General features: G+C 43.9%; 1 non-coding gene across 1 annotated transcript; it reads left to right on the forward strand.

Moving 5' to 3' along the window:
* The first annotated feature begins 1,865 nt into the window (after positions 1-1,865).
* On the forward strand, positions 1,866-1,938 carry TRNAT-UGU (transfer RNA threonine (anticodon UGU)). The gene has a single exon. It is a non-coding gene; the product is annotated as a tRNA-Thr (tRNA).
* Positions 1,939-9,027: the final 7,089 nt, after the last annotated feature.

Raw genomic sequence — 9,027 nt, forward strand, 5'->3', positions numbered from 1 at the left:
GGTGGAAAAAAGAGCTACAAATTACTGAAGGACCGCTTCTTCCCATCTGCTGCCAGATGTGGTTCTCAAACACTTATGCTTCAATAAAGTTGGTCAGTCTTAAAGGTGCTACTGGACTTTTTACTATTATCCGACAGAAAAGATCTCTTCTCTGCTCCTGCTGGCTATACCCTGCTCACAGAGATAAGGTATGGGGCAACCAGAGACAGAGATTTTTGGTGGTATCTCTTTGCCTTGCGAATGGCCCTCCTGTTTGAAGCTAGTCTGGCACTTACTTAACTTTCCTTTAGGTGCCAGTCCAAACCATTACTCTTAATCGAAGCTTTGATTCCAAAAGGAGCTGTATTTTTATATGTCTTATGGTTTGCTTCCAGGCTCAGTATGTTCCATTTATTTTTGTTGGCTTGGCATGTTTTTTTTTTTTCATTTACTCGTTATTATTTTATTTTATTTTTTAATTGTGAACCACCTCAAACACATGCCGGAGAGGCAGCATTACCATTTTACAAATAAATTTAATTGTATTTTATTTTTATTATTTTAATAACTGTATTTTATGCTTGTAAGATAGATTTCTATTTTTACTGTTCTTAACTTTGTATTGTGACAGCCTTTGGCCATATACAATTAAATCTACTACTACTACAACAAATAAATAAAGTAAATAATTCCAGCGTGGGCTTGCTTTTTTTGTCAGCCCACAATAGGTAAACCACTGCCTTCAACCCAGATCCCCCACCCCCAAGAAATTGAGATGGGAGAAAAAAAAATCTGGAAAATGGCCTCCACAGTAATTTCTGGGAATTTCCCCGTATCTCCATGGTTTTTACCATAGACATGGTGGGAAATTCCTAGCGCATCACCCAGAAGTGATGTCATATCCTCCCCAAGTTCCATCCTCCCCAAGCACTGAAGCATGGCATTTGCCAAGGCCATGCTGGCAACACTATTCCAACACCTGTGGCTATTGAAACCCTCAAGATCTTAAGTCCCAAGGCAATCTACCCCATCTTGCCCTTTGAGGAGTTTTATTGAGAGCTCTGGTTGGCTTATTTCCTGGCTTTCCCTCACAAGCTTATAAGCATCACCAACAAAAGTCAGAGGATGTCAAAGGTGGATTTAGAACCCTCTAAACTGCCCTACTAATTAGGAAGAAAAAGACCCTACTATATCTCCGTGGAAACCTTCCTGCCTCATCCATCTTATTCTCTTTTTCCACTGGGCCCGTTTGCCATGTAATGAAAGCTCCATGTCCTGTCATCCGAAATATACTCTGACAATTTCTGCAAAACTTCCCCGGGGTGGGGACAAGGCAGGGCAGCCAGCTGCTAAAGAGATTAGTCTGTGGCCACGTGGCAGGCTAAAAATTCGGCCCTGGCAATGTCAAGACAGATCCTTTTCAAACCCGGCAGTGATGCTCTTTTGTAGCAAATGTTGAGGCTGCTTATTTCCTAATCACCAGCAGTTTTTCCCTCTCTCTGCTGCCTGGATGGGAAAATGAACAGAGTTGGTATAAGCAAGCACTGAAATGGTTCTGTCCGAAAAGGAGAGTTCTCAAGAGGATTCTTCTGTCTTGGGTTAGCTTGCAAAAGTCAGAATTGATATTCTCTGAATCTTTTTTACCTTCCACCACCCCCAATTACAGAGGCTGTTGAATTGATTGCTGAGGGGGGAGGGGGGAAGTATAAAATAATTAAATTCAGCAAACATTGATCCATAGCACGGTTGCCTTAAAATTCATCAGCACGACTTTTCCTTCAGTGCTTTGGCATGCTGCAGCAGGGCAAACTCTGAGGCTTCTTCAAATATCCTTATAGCCTAAGGTGAGTAAGATACATGGGATTGTGTCCAATCTACATCCTCTAGGGGCTGTGGCTCAGTGGTGGAGCATCTGCTTTGTGTGCAGAAGGTCCCAGGTTCAATCCCTGGCCATCTCCAGCTGTACTACATAATAGGTGATGTAAAAGACTTCAACCTGAGACCCAGGAGAGCCATGGCCCATCTGAATAGACAATACTGACCTTGGTAGAGAGTATGGGCCAAGCTACACATGACGAATGACACTTGAACGGCAAGTGGATTGAGTGGAGGGCAAGTGAACAGGGAGAAATACACTTGCCATTCAAGTGTCATTCGTCATGTGTAGCTTGGCCCCATGGTCCGACTCGGAGCCAAGCTACAAGTGACAAATTACACATGTAATTTGTAGACTCACGTGTATTCCTCCCTGTTCACTTGATCAAGTGGAGTGCAAGTGAATGGCAAGTGAACAGGGAGGAATACACTTGAGTTTGTTCACTTGCCAAGAAAGTGTCATTCGTCCCTTGTAGCTTGGCTCTCAGTTGAAGGCAGCTTCATGTGCTCACATGCTCTACAAATGCCAAAAGGGAATAGGGGCATGCACAATATCAAACCCTGAGATAGTCTGAAGTATAAAGGGTTTTTAAAAATTGCAGTCATCCATTATATGCCTGGGAAGAGGACCGGTTTGATTGAAATCTCCATGAACATATTTGCCATGGTGATCAAACGGGATTTATCCTCTAAATCCTATGGAAGTCTAATAGCCACTTCCAGCCCCAATAGCCACTTTTTTTTTTTACCTAGGAAAAGTAAGTCTGGGCAGGAAGGCAGCATGGTATAGCTCAGTCTCATCAGATCTCAAAAGCTAAAAGCTAAGCAGGGTAAAACTTGGATGGGAGGCCACCAGGAAAGACTGGGGCTGCTCTGCAGAGGAAGACAGCGGCGAACCATCTCTGCTCCTCACTTGCCTTGAAAGCCCCTTGCTGGGCTCACCATAAGTCAGTTGCAACTTGACAGCACTTATACACATGCATAAGAAGACCAATGTAATTTTTTGCTTACCAGGTACCACTGCATGTCAGGATATGAGCAAGAGATTTGGTGGGGGTGGGTGGGTCTTGTATGATTGGCGTTTTGATGGACACTTTCCCTTCTGCTTCATGCTTCAGGAGGAATGATATAAATATACCTGGTTTTTAGGTCACTGGGGATAGCAGAAAGAAGGTGGGGTGCTCATGACAGGGTGGATTCATGAATACCTTTGAGGCATCTTCTGAGCAACCTGAATTATTCCTAAAAGAGCCCATCAGTAGCAGGGTGGGTTAAGCACAAACAGGCTTGTTCAGCAGCTTCCATTCAAACCTTAGTTGTCTGTGCAGTGTATTGGGATGAAACTTGGAACCTTATAGCACAGTTTGTGTGGGGTGTGTTTGTGTATGTGTGTGTGTGTGTGTGTGAGAGAGAGAGAGAGAGAGAGAGAGAGAGAGAGAGAGACCCATAATCCTTTCCAGCAATACACTGTAGACCCTCTCCAGCTAAAATGTTTGGAGACAAATGGTGATATCATTGCTGGAGAGATCTAGCCCCCTAGCAGCTTGGCTAAGGAGAATCCAGATCGAAGGCTGAAAAAGTTGTTGCTGTCCTAAGTAACAGCCATGTCTGGACAGTGCCAGGGAATGCAACATCTCACTTTTTGATGCCAAAGAACGTAGCGTGCCTAATTTCCAGTACGGAGCTGGGCTTGGCTGAGTCCTGCATTCTGACAGACCTTATGTGCTATTAGGGGTTAGCGAACATATGCGCACTCTGGTGGTTCAGCGTGCCAAGCTGAGTTTCACACCATGTGCAGAAACATGTCTGGCTAACGGCACTGCAGCTGTGTGCTGCTATCAACTCATAGAAACAGACAAAATGCATTTTGCACACCTCTGGTATACAGTGAGAAGATATACGCCCCAACTTCCATTCAGTAACCTTGCAGAGAAGAAACTGAATGCAGGCAAGAGCGCTCATCACTATTTGTTGTAATGAGAATGAGAGAAGATGCAGTGCCTAAAGTCGGTTGTGTGAACTCATGAAGCTGCCTTCTGCTGATATCAAGGGCATTGTTGTCTGACCGGCTGCAGTTCTCCAGGATCTTGGGCAGAGAGCTTTCACATCATCCACTCCCTGGAGATGCTGGGAATTGAACCCTGGACTTTCTGCATGCAAAGCAGTTGCTCTTTCACTGAGCCACAGGCCTTTTCTAAATGACGCTGTCTTCTACTGAGTCATAACCTTGGGCCATCCAGGTGAGTATTGTCTAATCTGATGGGCAGCAAATCTCCGAGATCTTTCACATCATCTACTACCTTTTCCTAAAAATGCCAGATCATTGAGAAGTGGAGCATCTTTGCCATGAAGAGGGAAATGGCATCTAGAAGAAGGAAATCTCTGAATACCAGTGCTAGGAGGCAAGACTGAGGCAGGTCTTGGCCTCTGTAGCTTGTTTGTTGGCCGTTCAAGGCAGCTAATTGGCCACTGTATGAATCAAGAAGGCAGGCTAGATAGACCACAGGAGGGTATCAATTATGCTCTTTTTTGATGCATGGGGACCAGAGATGTACATAGTATACCAAATGTGCTAAAATGGGGGGGACAGAATTTAATGGATTTGCATTTTGTTCTCAGATAGTTCTATTTTCATTGACTGCACGCTGCCTTGAAGCTCTGGAAGGGCAGGATATAAATTTTTAAACCAATCAATCCACCCTTCCGTACAGCTAGCCAAAGCTCTTAATTCTGAGCTCTGTCTTCAAACAACGATACCTCTCGGAATTACTTAAGGCCCAGATGGTTGTTGCTTCCTTCCTCCTTTTTTCCCTGCTGAAGAAAATCTTTATGAGAGCACATACTTAAAAAAAAATAATAAAAACCCAAAGTTTCCCCCCCCCTTTTATTATGGCTCCTTATTCTTACTGAAACAATTCCAAGAGAAACTGTTCTGTGTCACTCTGACGTGCTGTTGAAGAATAGAAGGACAGGAGAAACAAAGATCCAAGTAACAGTAATTTCCGCACTTAAAAAAAAAATTCAATGCAATTTTGGAATTAAAGGAAGGAAAAAGAAGGGGGAATGCTTTGAAATACGAAAGCGGAATAATTTGTACAAGTCATTATTTGAAATGCAAACCTACTGGCTCTGTCCGTTTTCTTTGCTTTTCCAAACTCAGTAGGCAATGTTTAGAATTCAGTGTGTTCCTACATGTTCCTGTAGCTCTACCAACTGATTCAGTGAATCTACTTCATCAGTTATATTAGTATAGCAAGATTCTATGCGTGTAGGTCAAAGTCCACTGCACTTGAGGTTGCCAACCTCCAGGTGGTGCCTGGAGATCCTCTGGAATTTACAAGTGGTCTCCAGGCTAGAGAGATCAGTTCCTCTGGAGAAAATGGCTGCTTTGGAGGGTGCAGTTTATGGCATTATACCTTAATGAGGTCTGTTCCCTTCCTAAACTCCACCCTCCTTAGGCTCATCCTCACCAAAGCTCCAGGAATTTCCCAACACAGAATTGGTAAACCTAACTACACCTAAAGAAGCTTTCAGAACCAGGAAAGTGTAGTACTAGTTCTGGTCTGTCTAGTGGGAAAAACGTTTGTGTTGTGTCATGTGACACCACTGACAAGGCTGTCATGTTCTGTACAACTTGCAAATGGTCAGGGACGGTCAATAGAGAGGGGCATGAACTGAAATACAAACCAAAGTTCATCATGAACCAGGTCGGTTCATGGTTTGCGAACCAGCGGTTTGTCAGAGCCCATTTCTGATGAACCAACAAGAATTTTAGGCTGGTTTGTTTGGTTCATTTTTTGGTTCATCACTGCAGACAGCCTGGTGCCGATCGATCAGTTTCCTAGGCAATGGGGGGATGGGCTTTCTGTAGCCCTGGAAGTGACCTTCTGCTGCCCTGAAAGTGATGTTTTCACGAACCAAATGAACCAGTTTGGGAACCGGGGCAAGTTCATGAAAGCTCGTGGTTCATGACATGAGATGAACTGCGAACCGCATGGTTCAGTATTCTCCCAGTTCATGCCCACCTTTAATGGATAATCAATGTCCCCAGATACCTCTAACAGCATTTAATGGAATTTTATTCAATGGCTAGATATAGGCTGATTCTGCACACGTTGGATAATGCACTTTCAATGCACTTTATCAATTGTTTAAGGTGGATTTTTTGTTCCTCACACAAAAAAATCCATTCCAAATGATCTATAAAGAGGATTGGAAGTGCATTATCCAACGTGTGAGGAATCACTCAATGTTTCTTCAATGACAGGAAGATGCACATGCTCAAGCAGGGAGAAAAAGAACAAACAATTGAGAATGTGCAAAAAATCTTGTGGCAGCTTGCCAAATTCGCCAGGCAGCCATGTGTACTAAATTTAAATTTTAGTTAAATTATATAAATCGATGCTGTCTTATTTTTGGTTATTATGACCAACTTCTCTTTTGTATTCTGTAAGTCTGAAATTTGGGCTGATCTTTAACCGAATAAACGTGAGTGACTGAGAATGTAACTAAGAAAAAGGAAATTTATAAGGAAACCTTAAAAACACTTCACTTTGGCTAAGCCCAGAAAAAATGCCTGCATAGGCATATAGAATTAGTTCTAGTTCTATAGAGTCATGTATAGAATTGTGCACTAGATCTATATAGAATTGTACCCATACTTCCTGTGAGATACCCCAAAGATGATCTCCACCTTGGGCAAATAGCTCTCCATAATGTAGAATTCATTAAGGATGTCCCTTAGTATATTCTTTATTCAGAATGATTTGTCTTCCTTGACCTCATTTCGAAGTGAAGGGTTTTTGAAGGGGGGCTACTTTAGTGTTTGGCTGCCACTGAGACAATAACAGCTTGCATAAGGCCAAACTGAATTATAAGGGCTAGAGGCAAACATAGCAGTCCCATTGTGCAATGAAAGCCAAGATGGTTTAGTAACGACAGCCTTGAAGGTCGTGTTACAAATGCCAGCCTGTTTCCCACCCCACTTCTGTGGACAGCATTTTTGGTATTGAAAGCAGAGGCTGAAACAACCTATAATATTGTGCAGACAGATGGTGCCGTTCATGCAGCACAACTTGACCGTCAGAAAGCTACCACCAGTCCCTCTCTTGGCGTCAGTCAAGCAGCCCAGCCAAGGGAGTGATAGCTCCATCTTGATGTCACAACCAATGCATGGTGTCATGTTAGGGGCATGACTTGATGGCAAACCAGGGCTGGCATTGCCAGGAAATCACTGTTAAACTTTTAAAAGAAGTGCGTTAGCTGACACGCAACAGTGTCGTGCAAGTCCCCAGGCCAACATGAGTCAAGATCACATGTAGGGGTCACAAACCTAGAAAGAACAAGGGGCATGCGACAGAAGTTTGCCACACCAATTATTGCACTGCTGGAGGGCTTCCAATGACATTTGTAGAAAGGTCGAGAGAAGAAGTAGAATTGTTGCTTTAAAAAAAAAAGCAGAGACTATAGACCGTAAAACTTTATTGCTGACTTTCAGTGAAATCCTAAGATGATTTACTCCAGTCTAAGTCCATTGAAATCAATGGGCTTAGACTGGAGTAACTCTGTTTAGGGCTTCACTGCTTGTTCACTGCTTGCCCAGGATGTGGCTTATGGATGCACGGACATCCTGTTAGTCTGCTGATAAGGGCCATTGACGAACCTTATTGATTTTTGATTATGATTTTGTCTGCTTGAAAATCACATTCAGCGCTGTTGAATATTCAACAAACTGTTCGCTTCCATTCAAACCATTCACTTACGTGCAACCATGTGGAAGAAACGAATTTGTACCTGCCCACTCATACTTTTTGCCACACATATTTCATTCTCTGCTACACAGGATGCTTCAGCGCACGTTCATCAAGTGTAGGGAGACGCAACATTAGCCAGGAAGCAGAACTAGCAGAGATCGCTCTTCAGAGGGTTTGTTAATTTCATCTTTGCCTCCCCGAAGGCTCTGTCAATCTCATGCCCTCCAGTCTAAATCGGTGTGGGATGGCAACCAGAGGGCAGAAAGGAATGGAAATGGGCTGGAGCTGCCTTCAGGAGCTGGGCTTGCAACTGGTGAGGTTATAATGAGTTGAGGTTTGCCTTCTGGCATTTCACAGCCCTTTCACACAACTCCAGTGTGTAGCAAAGCCTTTGCCCTGCCGCCGGCTCTGTCTTTTTAAACTACCCTTTCCGGGAACCATTGCATCTCCCAACACGTGTTCTTCATGTGTCAGATGTCTTGTGTAGAGATACTCGTACTCTCCCTCCTCCATTTGCTAGCAGTCAAAGCACACAGAACATGAACATTTTAGTTAGGATGTGTGAGGGGTCTCCCTCTGTCCCTTACAGTTGCCTGCCTTGATGTTTGTAAATGACAAAGGCAGGTGGATGGTCCAGATCTGGAACAATTCACACATGCATCTTCTTGCACTGATTCATGGAAACTGTAGTTATATAAGAATGGAGACCTTGTGTACCCTAGACAACTATGTGACTTTCATTAAGTGCCATGTGAAAGAGCTCCTCTGAGAGCCAAGCTACAAGTGACGCCTGACACAGGTTGGACACTTGTCAGCTTCCCTCAAGTTCTGATGGGAAATGTAGGCATCCTGGTCTTGCAGCTTGGCTCCCCATTTAATTGAAGTTTACAGAGCAGCAGTCTATGGGAGGGAGAACGTGTGGTCGGGAGGGGAGTGCAGGCATCGGGCTCTCGCTGGGCACCCCCTTCCCCTCCACTGGATGTGTGTGGGGGGGTTTCTGTAAGCCTCAATTAAATGGAGAGCCAAGTTGTAAGACCAGGATGCCTACATTTCCCATCAAAACTTGAGGGAAGCTGTCCAACCTGTGTCAGGCGTCACTTGGCTCTGAGTGACTACTGCAATCCAAAGCAGACACTCATTTACTTCAGTGGACTTAGGGCCAAGCTACACATGACGAATGACACTTGAACAGCAAGTGTATTTCTCCCTGTTCACTTGCCCTCCACTCAATCCACTTGCCGTTCAAGTGTCATTCGTCATGTGTAGTTTGGCCCTTAGAAAGGTGTAACTCTGTTTGGGATTGCACTGCATGACACTAAAATCACAAATATAGCTTCTTTAACACGCCTATAGCATATGGAGCAACATATGCAGGAAAGCCTAAAGATCAGCTGACAGGTTGAATGATGGGAATTCTGCT

The sequence above is a fragment of the Eublepharis macularius genome, chromosome 18, assembly GCF_028583425.1.
Source record: "Eublepharis macularius isolate TG4126 chromosome 18, MPM_Emac_v1.0, whole genome shotgun sequence".
Taxonomy (NCBI): domain Eukaryota; kingdom Metazoa; phylum Chordata; class Lepidosauria; order Squamata; family Eublepharidae; genus Eublepharis; species Eublepharis macularius.